Source organism: Pleurodeles waltl, chromosome 1_2 (assembly GCF_031143425.1).
Source record: "Pleurodeles waltl isolate 20211129_DDA chromosome 1_2, aPleWal1.hap1.20221129, whole genome shotgun sequence".
NCBI lineage: Eukaryota > Metazoa > Chordata > Amphibia > Caudata > Salamandridae > Pleurodeles > Pleurodeles waltl.
Window position 1 is genome coordinate 1,317,917,601 of NC_090437.1, and position 18,096 is coordinate 1,317,935,696.

The window sequence follows — 18,096 nt, forward strand, 5'->3', positions numbered from 1 at the left end:
AATTGGCTGAGGGCCAAACCAAAGGCATTTTCAGATTGTAATAGAACACAATTCCCAAGCAGCAATGATTACAAATAATCATCAAATTCAGGACTTAGCTATTGTATTACTTAATAATGTAATAGCTGGCACTAGGGTACACCCAAATGTCCTGAGTTCTGTTTTAAATACCCTCCCAAGAGCTGGAGTCAACATCTAACATGTCTTGTACCTGAAGATGTCCAAGCTGCATATTGGGCTGCTACCCTAAGGGAAATATATAATATACCATAATTAAGAAATATGTCTTAGATAAAATAAGATGGGATACAAAAACTTATAGAGTGAAGTTTTGGGGAGAGAAATTAACATTTGTCAGAAAGTTCTCAAACCGTCCATTACAGCTTAAAGGATTGGCGGGATTATTGGCTTCAATCAACAATCAGCATTACCAATGTTGTAGATAATATATATTTAGAACTTCTCACCCACACACTGCCCAAATTGACCCAGAAATTGATAAAATAACCGCTGCCATATAATGGTCATGTACATTTCATAGGTCATCAATTCCAAATCGAGATAGAGATGTAGTCCTCTCTCTAACCCATCCATAATTATTTAAAATATGGTGCTAAAATAACTCCCCCCATGCTTTTATGCTTACTAGGAGTTGGCAGTAAACTCTGCTTTGCTGACAGACTTGACAGAGCTTTTGCTACTGCATGCTCTGCTTGGAGTTTGACAAAAACTCCGCAAAGCACCATGTTGCGGAGTTTACCGTCCATGAGGAGAAGTGTCCCATCAATGTAACTGACCAGACCCTGTCATCCCGACCTGCATTTCAAGCCTCACTCTGTCATTGGATGAGAGGCTCAATGATAGGGTAGTGTTTCACATGCAAGGAGTGGGATGCTATTGGGCAGGCAGACTAGAGGGCTCGATCTGGGAGGATGGCAAACTTACCAGAGCTGTGGTGGAAATGGCAGGAAGAGAGGAGGCGGAACCAAGCAGTGAAAGTACTTGTCCGATTCATCATGAGGGAAGGTGGCAAGACTTGTTGCCGCCTTGTGTTGTGACCGGGTCTGCCTTCACATGAGGCGGCAGACCCGGTGGAATGCAGGGTGGTGAAGCACTATGGGGTATGTAGTTCAGTTATTTCAAAATTATCAGGATAACCAGGACATTACGACTACATACATTTTTTGAGGATGGCAGTACATCAAAAAGTGTTGGTCGTCCTCCTGTGGCTAAATGGTGTATTTTTTTTAATGTTTTTGCTGTCCCGCTTAATGTCCTATCTAGCATGGCAATGCAGTATATAGTGCATCTTTACACAATGTGATATTGCATGTTCACACCGTATAATTTCACAATCTGAACATAATGCATGTTCACTCTGTCCAATCTGACAATCTCACCAAATGAAATATCTACATTGCTGTCTCTATTCCAAAGGAGGAGAATGTTGTTTAGTTTAATTAAATGTAATTACATGAGTTCAGTAGTAGTCACACTTAATGAGACAGGGTTGTGCAGCTGCTCACGCTTCCTGTGCTTCAGTTGCCTTTTCCTCAAGCCTGTTGTTCCTTGTAAGTAGCTTTTGCTCCTGTTCATACTCCTTCTTCTCCATGATAAAGTCTTGGTGCTCGCAATAATCCCTAGCATGCCACTAATGTTTGCATGCTAGAAAGTTTGGCCAGTTGTCTCTCTTCATTAGGTGGTGGGCACAGTAATCCTGCTGCCCTAACGGGAGCTGAACAGCATCCATCTCTGCTTGGGTAGGTATCATCACTCGCTCCTTACACTCCTCTGGGAAGCCCAGCTCAGAACTAAAGATAGGCATGTTTAGTGGACTAGGTTAATATGGGTATCAATATAATATCTAATGACAATGGATGGAGAAATAACAATTGTACTGCGACGGGGCTAGGTCTCATGCTAGCGCAAGCCAACAATCCAAAGATAGCATTGTAAGGTTATTGTATCTTTGTTTTAAAAAAGTAGATTCTCCTGCATCAGCTATTAGACTAATGCTTTTCGGTGTGGTGGTCCGCATCACTGCACTGAAATGCAAAGTGATGCCTTATAGTGCCTCCTCAGCTGTCAAGCCCAAGCGCTGCTATAACAGCCATAACACTTATACCTCATTCATACTCAGTTAAACCAGACTCAACCCTACAATCCTAAAAACCTATATATGATATAAATTCTAATATGAAATTCATCCCTGAAACAAATACATATATACACATAAAAAATAGATTACAATAGATTCACTGATTCTATATAGTAGAGAACACACAATATGATAGAACAGTGTTAATAAAATCAATACAGCAGGCTGTCAGAACCCAACAGCCAATGCACGTTTTGGTATTCCTCTCATTAGGTGTTATGGCTGTTTATAATCTCACGTGGGGTGCTATATTGGTTTGTATTGTTTTGCATTGCCTTTAGCTATTCCTTGGATGGTATTGTGTTTGATTTATTAATGTCACTTGTGATAATATATAATAAACATATCAATGAAATATAAGATTGATCTAATGATATATTGTCTAATTCACTGCACTAATAGAAATATAGTGCCATCTTGCACATCCTAAGTTGGGATTTGTGAGATAATGAGTGTTTGTCATACATTTTAAATATATATTGACTATACTTATATCTTTGCGGTTTTCTATATACATCCTTTGAGTGTTGTTCAATAGTAGCTCTATATATATTTTTTGGTTTCCTAGTGTTTACTTTCCTGGATGAGCTACTTTACCAAAAACCTCTATGGTCTTGTCTGCTTCTGAATCCTGACTGAGAGGGGTCCAGGATGTTGTTGATTTCCAGGGAGGTGGTGAGTTGTTTGATGACTGCCTTCTCGATGACTTTGGCCGGAAAGGGGAGCAAGGAGATGGGCTGGTAGTTCAATAGGGCTGTCGGGTCGGCGGTGGGTTTCTTCAGTAGAGGCTTGATCTCGGAGTGTTTCCAACTCTCTGGGAAGGTGGCAGATTCGAAGGAGCGGTTGATGGTATGCCGGAGTTTGGGTGTGATGATGTTGCTGGCTCTGTGGAAGATGTGGTAAGGGCAGGGTTCGGGGGGAGCTCCTCAGTGGATGGTTGCCACGATGTTGCGGGTCTCTGTGTTGGTGATGATGTTCCAGCGGAGGAGGGTAGGTCGGTGGTGATGCTTGGGGGGGTGTCAGGGAGTTGGTGAACTCTTTGATGATGGAAAAAAGTTCCTTGCTGTTGTGGGCATTTTTATTGATGTGTTGTTGCAGGGCCAGTCTCTTGGTGGTCCTAATGAGCTGGTGGTGATGTTTGATGGTGTTCTTGAAGTTTTTGTGATTTGCAGGGGTCTTGTCGGTGAGCCACTTCCTCTCCAGACATCTGCAGACCTGTTCTGATTCTTTGAGCCAGGGGTGAACCTGTTTGCTTTCTTAGCTGTGCTTCTGTGGTGGGGCGTCTCAAGCGGGGTGAGGGTGTTGGCGCAGTCGGTGATCCATGCATGGAGGTTGTGTGTGGCGGTGTTGGTGTCGTCGTCGGCTTCGGGGGGTGTTCCGTTGAGGCTGGCAGTGAGCTGGGCTTCAGTGACTTTGTTCCAATTTCTGCGGGAAAGTTGGACAGTGTGGTGTCGACCGATGGGTTTGTTGAAGGTGAAATGAATGCAGAGGGGGTCGGTCCATTGGAGTTCGGTGGTGTGGATGACGGAGACATGGTTGCTGGGGGAGAAAATGGGGTCCAGAGTGGGACCGGCTGAGTGGGTGGGCGTGGTGACGAGTTGCTTGAGTCTGAGGTTGGCGAGGTTTTCGATCATGGCACAGAATGGGGGGGCACGGCGGCCTGTAGATGAGGGTGCCCCGCAGAGTGGTGTTAGGGTTGGTTCTAACCTGGAAGTGGAGGAGTTCCATGTTGGTTGCGGAGTCTTCGGTGCTGGTGGACAGGCGTAGGGACTCTTTGTGGATGAGGGCGATGCCTCCCCCGGGGCGGTTCGTGTGGTGTCTGCGGATGAACTTGCAGTTGTCTGGGATGGCGATGTCAGGCGATGTCAGGAGCCAAGGAGGGGTTAAGCCATGTTTCTGTGAGGAATGCGACGTTCATGGATGTGGTGCTGATGAGGTTCCAGAGTTTGATGGCGTGCCTGTGGATGGAGCGAGTGTAGATCAGGATGCATCTGAGGCTGTGATCTGCTTTGTGGGTCCTCAGGGGTGGGCTTGAGTGACGGAGACTGGTGAATCTGCAGTGGCGACAGGTGAAGGGTCCATTTGTTTTGCTTGGAGATGCCTTCTTGCAGTTGTTGTTGTGTCCTGGGCTGAGTGCTGGAGTGTAGTGGTGGTGGGTGGGAGGTCCAGGGGTCCTGGCACTGGTCGCAGATGGGTGCAGATGGCCTTGCCTTTGATGCACCAGCAGCGCGGCCGCACAGTGGCCCCCATTAAGTAGAGAGGTGGGGAGGAGAGGACAGCTGGGAGGCGGGAGAGGGAAAATGGGGCGGGCCACGAGGGCAGCAGCGGCGGGGATAGCGCACGAGAGAGAGGAGTGGAGCAGGCGGCAGGGGAGAGAGGTGGGGAGCGAGAGTGGGGAGAGAAAGAGCAGAGTGAGGGGATAAAATATAGAAGAGGAAAATAGGTGCAAAAAGCAAGAGGAACAGCATACAGAGAGTTAAAAAAGGCAAAAGAGGAAATAAGAGAAGAGCGTCAGAGGGCAGCCTAGCAGAGGAGCAGAGCTCTCCCGCTAGACACCAGGGATGAGGCACAGGCAGAAGCCTGTGATTGTATGAGGGCCTCGAACTCCTGACAGAGGTCAGAGTTCAGAGGAACAAAGGGCTCTACTTGCCCGTGGAGCTACGAGGAGGCAGAGCTGTTCACTGACTAGGTCAGTGATGATTCTCATCCTACCACACAGCGGCCGCCATTAAGTAGGGAGGGAGGAGGACAGGACAGCTGGGAGGCGGGAGTGAGAAACAGCGTAAAAAAAGGGGGCGGGGCAGCAGAGGCGAGGTTAGAGTGTGAGAGAGAGGAGAGGTGGGGCCACAGGGGCAGTAGCGGCAGGAGAGAGAGAGGGGGGAGCAAGAGTGGAGAGAGAGAGAGAGCAGAGTGAGGGGAGAAATCGCAGAAGAGAGAAATAGACACAGGTAGCAAAAGGAACAGTACACAGAGAGTGAAAAGAGGCAAAAGAGGAAATAAGAGAAGAGAGGCAGAGGGCAGCCTAGCAGAGGAGCAGAGCTCTCCCACTACACCCCAGGGATGAGACGCAGGCAGAAGCCTGCGGGTGGAGGAGGGCCTCAAACTCCTGACAGAGGAACGTAAGGGCTCTACTTGCCGGTGGAGCTACAAGGAGGCAGAGCAGTTTACTGACTAGGCTGCTAAGCAGACATTGACTCCAGTTAGTGCTCTCAAGTCAGGGTTATGGCAGGCACAAATCATGCACTATGAGTATGTGCCAACAATCCTAGATTTGCCAAGCTCACAACCTTGAGGCTTGTGATATCATCAGCTGGGCAAAGCCGTTGCATTTCTTCCTGAAGGACCTCCCACACCCACAAAGTTATTATGGGGCACTGTGGAGTTCAGCTCTTCAGCAACGAGGGATACACATTAATCACAGTTAACCCCACCCTACCCTGTGATGAACCAAACAAGAACAGGGTTAATGTTAAAAGAATGAAACTGCACTCGCTGTTTATGCACCTCAGGTAAGAGAATTTGAAATTTAGATATTTCCAAAATAAACTGCTCAAAATGCATGTACCTGTTTCATCTCTCAGCCGGTCATAAAAGTGTTTAGCAGTGATCAACTGTGTGAGTGCCATTGTGCTGTGCATCAGTTGCTGTAAAATGGTAGTCGCTGACGTTCAGATGGATTGATAATAAATGTTAGTTTATATTAACTACTAGCATAGTGTGCACCTTAAAATTAAGTGTTTCACATGTGCTTTCAATTTGGCTGTTATTAAGAAAGTAACTGCCACAGTTTATGGCTCCTTAAGGTCGAAAGAAGCAATCATGCACTTCAGGATTTAGTACTCGGTGTCAAAAGGGAAGATACAGCATGGGATGGGCACCAGAGATGCCCTGACTGTTGACCCCTGGAGAGTAAAAAAGGGGCATGTGGTGGTGGGAGGGAGACAGCAGTCTGAACTAAACAGCTGCTATGAGTTGCCTTGAGAGTTCCAATTCATATCCACCAATGACATGTAAAGATAAAGTAGGGCAAAATTCCTTTCTTATTTGGGGTTATACTACTTACACCTGAAGTGGCACCTAAGCTAACATTGATCAGCATTACATGAACCGGACTGGTGCAAACAAGGAAAGTGACATGCACGCATCAGGATGTTGAGGTTAGGGTATGTGCAAACCACTGAAGTCCTTACTTGAAGATGCAATAATGATTATAATACCTTCAGCGGCTTCATCCCAGTTTTTTTCAGGGAGAAAAAATTGAAGTACTCTCGAGGCCAGGCTTACATCACCCCACCCGAAAGAAAAGTGGCATAATGTGGAGCTGAGGGCAATGGCCAATAGGTCAAGGGAGACACGGGCTGAAAATTTTAGGCAGAGAGCCTGATAATAAAATGTTGCGGGATTCTGAATCCTGCTACTCTGTCGCCAATAGTGGGTAAGGGAACCAATAAGATTGTGAGGGGAACCACAATTGTCTTGATGTTACTGAAGTGTGCACCAAGCTGAGACTCGATATACGAGATTAACCATTACCTGAATCCGATTTTGTTCTTTATGTTGATGTTTCATGTTTGAGAGTCAGTGGAGGAAACGTAAGAGCAGCCTATGCTGTGTGTTCCCTTTCTGGAGTTGTTTAAGCTTCCTGGCTTCAAGTAATATTCTCTGTCCAAGTGGCCAAGTCGATTGCTCTTACCAGTCTTTACCAATAGTCAATACGGCTTTGGTGTTGTTCATGAGTTTGGAAAACTGCAGTCTGAGTAAGGGTTAATTAATTCCTCTGGATCTCTGAGCAGTGAGAAACCCCCTCAATGCACTACAACTGCCTGAACAAGCAGCAGTGGTGAAGTTCCCTGCCCATTGTTCTGGAGGTGATCATGTGAATTTGGGCAATAGGTACGCCGACGAGGTTGTCATGTATTGCGCTCATAATGTTTTTACATTTGATGGTGAATTCACAAATGATTGAATGGATGAGACTACCTTTAACATCTTGTGGACAACAGCTGATACCTGGGATGAGATGAAAAGGCTTCAAGAGTAAGTGTCTGAAGTGTATGATGAGGAACAACAGAGTTGATTTAGATCAGGTAGTGTCAAAAGAGTTGACAATATTTGGGTTTCAATGGATGGGCGAACAGTGTTACCAAATAGCTTGTTATCTCTCATGGCTAGACATTTCCATGATCCAGCTCATATTGGTAGAGGTGCAATGGTGAGGTTGTTCAGTCAGACCTGGTTCAATTCGAAATTCAGATTGATGGCTGAGGCATTATGTCACAAGTGTGTTGTGTGTCAACAGAACAATGTTGAAAAAAGAACTGCAGTCACATTGAGTCAGATAGGAACGTCAGAAGGGCCTTTTAATAGGACACAGATGGATTTTATTGGGATGTGTTGGACCTGGCCCTTTTTGCAGGGTCATCCCCAAACATTTTACTTCCGTCCTCCTATTATTTCTGACCTGTTTTTGTTGGCTTTAGGACTCTGGACACTTAATCACTGCTACCAGTGCTAAAGTGCATATGCTCTCTGTCTAATTTGTATTAGCGATTGGTTTATCCATGACTGGCATATTTGATTTAATATTAAGTCCCTAGTAAAGTGCACTAGAGGTGTCCAGAGCCTGTAAATCAAATGCTACTAGTGTGCCTGCAGCACTGATTGTGCCACCCACATGAGTAGCCCTGTAAACATGTCTCAGACCAGACACAGCAGTGTCTGTGTGAGCAGTGTGTAATTGCCAGATCGATCTAGCAAGTGTACCCATTTGCCAGGCCTAAACCTTCTCTTTTACTACATGTAAAGGGGGCCCAAGGCAACAAAGCAACCCCCATGCATTGTATTTAAAAGGTAGGACATGTACTAGTGTGTTTTACATGTCCTGATAGTGAAATACTGCTAAATACATTTTTCACTATTGCAAGGCCTATCTCTCCCATAGGGTATCATGGGGATTGTCTTTAAATATCTTTTAAGTGCAGTTTTCCATTGGAGAAGATAGAGATATGGAGTTTGCGGTCTCTGAACTCAACTTTTGGTGAAGTTGGTTTTCAGATTGTAAGTTTGAAAATGTCACTTTTAGAAAGTGGGCATTGTCTTGCTTAACCATTCTGTGCCTCTGCCTGCCTGCTGAATATATCCCTAGGTCAGACTGACAGTTGGACTGTTTGTGAATTCCCTGTAGACAGTAACACAAAGGCAGCTGAGGTGTGTCCTGCATTTCCTGATGAGTCTCCTGGGCTATAGTGGGGAGGGAGGAGTTGACACTTATACCTGAGAGGGCTGTGCCTGTCCTCACACAATGGAGTCTCCAAACCCTTGGTATGTGTCTGGGGCCAGACCTGGGCAAGGCAGAATCTTGTGTACAACAGAGACTTTCTTTTTAAGTTTGCCTACTTCAAAGGCAGAAATGAGTATAAGTAATGAACCCAAAACCCCGGACTTTTAGAATACTTCTGGATCAAGAGGAACTTCCGCCAAGGAGAAGAGCTGAAGAGCTGGAGGAGTACTGCCCATTTGCTTGCCCAGCGTCGAAATAATCACCGCACGATCTCACCTGCGAGTAAGGAATCGACGCTGCTTGACTTTCTGATGCACGCTCGCTAGTGTGGCTTTATTTTTGACGCATACCAGGTACTTTATGCTAAAACAACACATCCATTGTTTTTTATGGATTAAGACTCATTTTACTTTAGAAATTCATATCTTTGCTTGTGTATGTTGTTTTTTTTTGTTTTGGTCTTGTTTGATTTAGATTAATATTGGCTATTTTTCTAAACTGGTACTGAGTCCGTTTATGGTGTTTTCACTGTGTTACTGTGTGTTTTGTTACAAATACTTTACACATTGCCTCTGAGATAAGCCTGACTGCTTCTGCCAAGCTACCAAGAGGGCAAGCAGGGGTTATCCTAGGTATGTATCTCCCTTACCCTGACTACAGTGAGGTTCCCTAGTTGGACAGAGTACAAAGTGACTGCCAACCAGAGACCCCATTTCTAACAGCAATGATTCTAGTGACTACTTAACATGGAGGTATGTAACATAGGGGATGATAATCTGAGTCCCTGATAACAAAAACCAGTTTTGCCTGATTGTCTGGGATATATTTCTCACTGTGTAGCTAAGTACAAGCAATCAAGATGGTAATGTCGCTACATTGTTCTAAAATCACTACTGAATAGAGATCATCAAACTGAATCAGCCCTTCACTTCAGCAGATCGCAGGCCAGAACTCAAAGTGACTAATCGCCATGCAGTTACATCTACAAGTTGACTTAGATTTCTGGGCATTGAACTGTACTTTCTCAGCAACCAAAAATCCAAGGTAAGATATTTCTTGACACCAATAAACTCAGATACATTTATTACAGATTTCTTGAAATACAAATCACTTGTTGTATTTCTAGAAGATACAGGCATATTAGTTTAATCCAATCATAAATTACATGTGGTTTACTGTGGCTAAAGCTTGCATAAAGACAAGAGTCTCTAGACTGGTACATGCTGGAGTGCCTCTGTGAATCATCACCATCATCTGTGAATCAATTTCAGTCTCAGAAATGGAAGGCAAAAAATATTTTGGCTCTTCGCTGGCCCACAAAGGCAGCATCACACTATGGCCCTCAATATGAACACGGCGGTAACAATCGCCGTGTTCATAATGGCCGTCAAAACACTGACCGCCAGCGTCCTCAGATCCCCGCCAGCCAAATAATGAACCTTCCTCTAGGCCGGCAGGTGGAACCATTGTTTCCGCCCGCCGGCCCACAGGAAGGCCTGGCCGGGACATTGACCGTGGCTCGACATGGCGTCGCCGCCAATGCCTCTGTGCGGCGGGTGCAGCTGCACCCGTCGCGCAGATCACTGCCAGAAAATCGGGCAGTGACCTGCGTGACGGGGCACTGCACCGGGGCCCCTGCACTGCCCATGCAAAGTGCATGGGCAGTATGGGGGCCCCCAGTGGTTCCCCGGGGTACCCCCTCCGCCAGCCTTTCCCTGGCGGGGAAATCCACCAGGGAAAGGCTCGAGGATTCTGAAACATTATCCGAGGGGTAGCACGGCTGCTCTGTCTGATGATGTTTCCACCCGCCGCCAGGCTGCCTAACGGAGGAAGCCTGGTGGTGAGTGAGGGCTGCTGACAGCGGCCCTCACCGTTTTCATTATGTGGCAGGTTGGCCCGCCATGCCGGCTGGCAGTTTCACCCGCCAACTCCGGCATTGCGGGCCAACCCACCATGTTCATAATGACCACCTATATCCTAAATATACCGTTGCATCTAAAACTTGTAATTGTATTTATATCTTTTCTTTTTCTTGTGTTGAGAGTATCTACAGTCTATGCATTATTTTAACTTAGATATATTGCACTGTATTATCATAATTTTTCCATTGCTTATTTGTAGAATTTACTCATCTTCTCTTTTATTTTTTCTTTCTTCCTCAGTAGCCACTGAGGACAGGGAGGACCAATAGTCTCAGAAGCCCAAACCTCTGATCCTGCTACATCAGTTCCTCTTGACACCTCAGTGGTAGGTTCTATCCTTCCTCCTTCAAATAATTTAAACGTGCCTGCTGTATAGTATGTACAGCCATATTCACAAAGAGGTAATTCTCTCCTATAACTCCCCTACCTTACTGTATTTGTCATAATAATAACCTCTTGATTTCTTAATACAAATTCTACCAGAAATTACTGACCTTATACTAGATTCAGCTGATACCATGTTTGAAACTGAAATCTATGTGCGTTAAGGGTCTTAGCAAGATATTGCCATAACAGTCCCACTTTCTCATAAAATACTTACCTCAACCACCCCCGGACTATGATGGCTGGGATGTAGCAATTGTCTAGATTGACCTTTATCTGTGAAGCATACCTTAGCTAACTCCACAAGGTTTGCTGACATTCTTCTTTTCTGTATTTAACTCTAACCTGCGTTGTCCTTGAGATTTCTGGGCATTAAACTGTACTTTCTCAGCAACCACAAATCCCAGGTAAGATATTTTTGACACCAATAGACTCAGATACATTTATTACAGATTGCTTGAAATACAAATCCCTTGTTGTGTTTACAGGAGATACAGGCATATTAATTTAATCCTATCATAAATTACATGTGGTTGACTGTGGCTAAAGCTTGCATTAAGACAAGAGTCTCTAGACTGGTACATGCTGACATTCTTCTTTTCTGTATTTAACTCTAACCTGCTCTGTCCTTGATATTGATTTTTTAGGTTGATGTATATGGACTGCTTATGGGAAAAATAAGAAGTGCACACTTATTGTCTATTTACAGAATATTACATAAGCTATTCCTTTGAGTTCATACATGTTGTTTATGTGTTGTATTGGGACCTCACCTTCATTTTCACATGGACTGTGCCATTTTCCACAATGTGGAACACACCTTTGTGATCCATTGTTTGCCTTGGCTAATACAATGCGCTTCTCTTAATGTGTTGGATGGTCAATGCGGAAATTGTGAGAGGGATTCCTGGTGCTCTCCTTCTTTTCCGATTTCAGAAACCCTTTTTTCAAAACTAATTGGTTCCCGGACAGAATCACTTTGGAAAAGTATATATGCTGAATAGCAGCATCTTAGCTTACCACTCTCTAGGCATAGACAACAAGTGTGGCTTCCATTTGGTCAAATATTTGGCTCCTTGTGTCATATTTCTTTTTACAAAAATCCTCAATATTTGGATTGATCATCTCCAGAAGTGTGGTATGGCCTCACTACCTAAATTCTCACAGATCCTTGGACTTACTTGGACAAACTCTGACCCATTTGCTACACATATCTTAGATTCTATTTCCACTTCTAACAATTTTATTAAGTTTTGTCTTTTCTCAGACCCTCACCTGATGAGACCAGTTTTGGGTCCCCTCATTTCAGTTCTCATCCTGAGTCTCACACAGTTAGGCAAAAAACTTCCCCCCAAGTTGGTCTTCTTAGATCTTGAACTAAAATAATCACAGAGGCTTTCACCTCTTCTTTAGCTAATTGCTTCTCTAATCTTGAAAAGTCTCTCAATTCTTATTCAACACACTCAGCCAATTAGCATTTCTCCCTTCAAAGCACTTAGCTGCCAAATGCCACAGGGATCTAGCTTGACAATTGGAACTCTGCTAGCTGTCCTTGTTTAATCTTTGGGCCTAGCTCCGATGATGTATATAGATGACACCCCAATCATTATTGGCCTAGTTTGCAACTCCAGCTTTGCTCAGTCAAACTTTCCTGCTTTTAGCTCTAGGTTTGCATCCTCAATGAAAGCAAACACAAAGCTCAGTTCCGAGAAGAGTGAGCAGCTCATCACAGGGTGCTCTAACTCATTCTGGTCCCCTTATTGGTGGCCCACTGAACTTTCCAAGCCCTTTACAAGTGTATCAAATATACAGGCTATTTCCTTGACAAGTCTCTTTCCTTTCCCAAAGGTATTTCTTACAATATGCATACTGGGTTTTCTTCTATTCAGTCGTTTCACATTACATTGTCTCCCAACTTGAAATGGCTCAGAATGATACATGGACAGCCTCTCCAATCCTCTGTTTTTATCATTTGTATACTTTCCATTCTCTGCCTACTCAAAATTATATTCTTTTCAAAACTCTTAGGTCTACCTTATTTAGCTGTTTTAATCTTTCCCACTCTATCCTCAATGAATTATCATTTCTTATAATTCTTTCATACTCTTCATTAATTTCAGCTTAATCTGAAGAGCCCTCTGACCACATGAAGGGTGCAAGTGCATTGCTTTGTATTTGTTCCTCTGGGGCAAAACATTGCAATATTCTACCCCCACTGTTAGCCTTCAACCTTATCATGTTTTTTTGTTAGACCTTAAACACTTGGATATTCCCCTGCACTATTTATTAGTTCTGCTTTCTTTTTTTTCCCATCTTTTTCCTAGGAATCCCTCTATTGTAATAGTGCACTCTATAAGTTTTATGAATAGATTAGAAGCTGGTATGATAATTGGAGATCGGTTAAAGATGTTTGCTGAATTGCAGTCAATGTAAAAAAGTAAGAATGGTCCCGTATTCAGGTCACACGTCATCTGAAGTGTGTGTGTTGGGGCATGTGATGTATGCTCCTCAGGACTCACTGATTCAGTCAGACCTGGGACTGCAAACAGAGCTCTGATGGCTGGGCTGTGTGGAGTTTTGATCTCTGTGCTACACCCCGTTATGGAAAGCACCACACTGTGGATGAACAAGCTGTCTGTTTAACAATCCCAGCTGTTGCTGTTTTTTCCATATGAATGTGGACTCTGAGAGTCTAGACCAAAATTTGGTCATTTTAAAGTAAAACATCGTTGGTACTGGACTCTGTCTCACCTGTACTCTGCAAATTTCCTCCGGGTTCACCCTGTAGGCATAGAACATTGAACTGTGACCTGGTGCATATTTTCTGGGTTTGTCCCAGACTAGACACATTTTGTTCATCCGTGTGCCTCACTATGCCAGATATTAGTGTCTCTGTATTACAGCCACCTGGCATGCTTGTACTTTTACACAATACATATACTGTTCCTGGGTAACACCACAAAAAAGGGGGATCTCCACTTCATTGGCCATCTATAAATTATGTTTTCCGGGGCTCTGGAGAACACCTCACATACCCTGGCATGAGGAATGGTTAACTGAAGTTACTAAGATGGCAAGATAGATGAGACTTACACAGAAGCTGCAACACCCATTACTTGTCTTTCAAATGACATGGAACAGGTCTCCGGACCCTTAATGCTCAGGCTTATTGTAGATGATGTTCATGTACACCCCTGTATGTTGTAAAAATCTTCATTCCAAGATGAAATGCTGAAAAAGGTTTATTTTGAGCAGCACAGCGGTCTGCTTCGGCACAGGTCAGGTTAAACTCAAGGGCCTCCTGCATTCCATAGATAACATTGTCAATGGAAGGCAAAACACCATCCAAAAAAAACACTACACATGCACAGAAGGTGCAACAAAGACAGTGCAAATGAAAACAAAATAGACAGATAAAACACATCTCCCTTAGTGAAAAAACAAAACATAGGTTAGGGAAAAGTATAAAAAAATAAAACCGAACAATATACAAAACAAACAGCCACATGTATGAAGATACATAGTACTACTTGACAAATTCGGTAAACCTTCTATGACCCTGTCTAATCTTGTTAGTTCTTTTAACTCTTGAGGCAACAGAATTACTTTTCTTCTTCACCCTCTCATTTGACCCTGTCCCTTCATTGTACCTTACACTTTCATTTTTGGGCTACCTCTTGTTAACAAACCTCACTACAAAACTGTCATCATCATACTATGCATCAGGATTGTCATTGTTTATGTCATTGCCAATTCCTTAGCAAAGCATTTGGCAACCTTTTAACATTCCACACTTTGCAGTCTTGGGTGACTATGCAGTTGGTGAACACTTTGATAACTTTCATGGCTTTCCTAAATTTGGAAAACCCTTTGTTGATAAACCCTGGTTTTAGGATTCTCACCAATTCCCAACCTTGATCTCATACGCTTTAGTTTTCCCTTTGGCATCATACCACTCTTTGAACTTGTTCTGCTTCCTTTTCTCTCTTTCAGCAACTTTTATCACATCACTCTTCCCTTCCACAGATCCCCATTTTTCCTTGAACCACCAAGGACACAGACTGAATGCAGGTTCTCGCCCTTTCAACAGTTTGAACGGACTCACTTCTGTGATAGTATGGAGTGTTATCCAATCCATCCACAACCTTTCACTCAACATGTTTTTCCAATCACCACCTTGCTTGTGTGCTTCTGTGACATACCCTTTTAAAACACGGTTGAACTTTTCTATCAAACCATTTTCAGGTGGTTCATACAATGCTGTGGTTACATGTTTAATCTTTTTCCACTGCCTTTTTTAACATTTTGCGCCTGTGTCCTTTAAGAGTTAAACTATGTTCTCCCAAACTTATAGTAGTTCTTCTTCATATTTAGAAAATATCAGGATGTCGTCCTGAGAGCGTTTCACATAGTCATAAATATCTCTAAATATATGAAACATCAATCTCTGAAAAACAGAAGCCACTGAGGCTAAACCAAGCGGCATTCTGGTAACTCGGCATAAACCTTGAAGCGTGAAAAATGCTGTCATTTGTTTGGAACCATCAGCTAGTACAATTTAATAGTGTTCTGACATGATATCCAGCGTGGAAAACACTTTAGCTCCACTCAACATACATACCACTTCAAGTATGTTGGAATTTAAGGCCCTTAAATGTACACATAGCCTCAATTTTGATCAGCGTTATGTGCTAAAACAATGGGAGGGACCCCCCTCTCCTTCCAGAAACCAGGTTCAAAGAAGGCTCCCTGCCAGATGTGATTCAGGCTTTACCTGCAGGCTGAAGTATCAGGAGGAATGATTGGAAAGGTAAGCTTGGAGGATTGATATTGTCTATAAAGAAACATTAACATTTACCTATGCACCACTAATGTTACCAGACTGTGAACATTTCTCATTCTCTATTAACTTTGTTCCCACATTCTTTGGTGTGGTGACCTATTGACCGCCTGCTCCAACTACTAAGTTTCTTCATGCTTTCTCTGATGCTATGGCCATTCAGGCTCTTAATGAAGCCAGCCTCACCTTATTGGGACATTTGAATATCTAATTTGACAATGCCAGTAACACCGGGCCGATCAACTTAACACATGTTCTAACAAGCATACAGCTTACGCAACGGGTGGATAGCCCAATGTACAAGAAAGGTCAGCACCATGATCTTGCTTTTAGTAATATCTCGAACATGCTCGTATTAAAACCGCTTTCGGTTATCTGATCTAACACCAATCATCTTTCCAGATCAAGCTAATGGCAGCCTGCCTCTACAGGCAGTGAGGACAGACTGTACCTGGGCTAAGTTGGACCCCATTAAATGGGATTCCATGCTTAGCAGTCCCACTCTGCCCAGCCCTACCGTATGTTCTGAAGCAAGGGATGAATGAAATCCTCCCCGTACTGCAATAACTGTCTAATCTTTCATTAAGGAGTGCAATTTTACCCCCTTCTCCCCACCCCAGGAAACATGCAGTGACAATGCCTCTATAAAAAAACACTTTAGGTCCACTACTATTGGAGAACTACAGACTAATCTCACTGATACTTACAAAATAATCTGTGTCTTGCAACCTGTCTCCAATCAACATCTGGGCTGGTTGACAGCTTCCTTGTGCATTTCACCCAGACAACCACAAACACAGGACACTCAGGCCCTCATTCCAAGTTTGGCGGTAACCTGACTGCCACGCAGGTGGCAGTGATTTGACCACCGCCAGGGTGGCAGTGCAGACCACCATATAACGAGTAAGGCGGTGAACCCAACGCAACACAGACAACTCACGCCAGCACCGCCACCGCCAATAAGCAGCATCCAGTGGCAGAAGCCAACTTCAGGCAGGCGGAAGCCAATGTCCCACTCACCATATTCCGAGTCACCACACCACCAGAATATTAGGGCTGGGCTGTCTGCAATGAAAAATCTGGTGGAAACTGTAGGAAAGTACCATCTTGCCTGGCTTGTTACCCCCATATTTCCCTCTATATATGTTGTTTTAGTTGTATGTGTCACTGGGACCCTGCCAGCCAGGGCCCCAGTGCTCATAAGTGTGCCCTGTATGTGTTCCCTGTGTTATGACTAACTGTCTCACTGAGGCTCTGCTATCCAGAACCTCAGTGGTTATGCTCTCTCATTTCTTTCCAAATTGTCACTAACAGGCTAGTGACCAATTTCACCAATCTACATTGGCATACTGGAACACCCTTATAATTCCCTAGTATATGGTACTGAGGTACCCAGGGTACTGGGGTTCCAGCAGACCCCTATGGGCTGCAGCATTTCTTATGGTACCCATAGGGAGATCTGACAATTCTTACAATTGGGGCACATAGGGATAGGGGCAACACAAACCATATACTCTATAAGTGGAATGCGAACCACGAATGGACCCCAAACCTATGTGACCTTGTAGAGGGTTGCTGGGACTGTAAGGAAACAGTGAGGGTTAGAAAAATAGCCTACCCAAGACCCTGAAAAGTGGGTGCAAAGTGCACCTAAGTTCCCCAAAGAGCACAGAAGTCGTGATAGGGGAATTCTGCAGGAAAGACCAACACCAGTGCAACAACAATGGATTTCCAGACGAGAGTACCTGTGGAACAAGGGGACCAAGTCCAAAAGTCACGATCAAGTCGGGAGTGGGCAGATGCCCAGGAAATGCCAGCTGTGGGTGCAAAGAAGCTGCCACCGGATGGTAGAAGCTGTGGATTCTGCAAGAACGACAAGGGCTAGAAACTTCCCCTTTGGAGAATGCATGTCCCACGTCGTGAAGAGTTGTGCAGAGGTGTTTTCATGCAGAGGTGTTTTCGTGCAGAAAGACCGCCAACAAGCCTTGCTGGCTGCAAAGGTCGCGGTTAGGGTTTTTGGATGCTGCTGTGGCCCAGGAGGGACCAGGATGTTGTGAATTGCGTGAGGAGACAGAGTTGGCATCCAGCAAGACAAAGAGCCCACTCAGAAGCAAGCAGCACCCCCAGAAGTGCCGGAACAGGCACTACGAAGTGGAGTGAACCAGAGCTCACCCAAAGTCACAAATGAGAGTCCCACGATGCCGGAGGACAACTCAGGAGGTTGTGCACTGCAGGTTAGAGTGCCGGGGACCCAGGCTTGGCTCTGCACAAAGGAAATACTGGAAGAGTGCACAGGAGCCGGAGTAGCTGCAAAACACGCGGTTCCCAGCAATGCAGTCTAGCGTGGGGAGGCAAGGACTTACCTCCACCAAACTTGGACTGAAGAGTCACTGGAATGTGGGAGTCACTTGGACAGAGTTGCTGAGTTCAAGGAACCTCGCTCGTCGTGCTGAGAGAAGACCCAGAGGACCGGTGATGCAGTTCTTTGGTGCCTGCGGTTGCAGAGGGAAGA

General features: G+C 44.5%; 1 long non-coding RNA gene across 1 annotated transcript in view; it reads right to left on the reverse strand.

The window, feature by feature from the left end:
• Positions 1–1,702: 1,702 nt before the first annotated feature.
• Positions 1,703–18,096, reverse strand: part of LOC138296265 (uncharacterized) — an 84,109-nt gene continuing 67,715 nt past the window's right edge. The window contains exon 3 of the long non-coding RNA XR_011203801.1: positions 1,703–1,811. This is a non-coding gene — a long non-coding RNA (uncharacterized lncRNA). The remainder of the gene's footprint in view (positions 1,812–18,096) is intronic.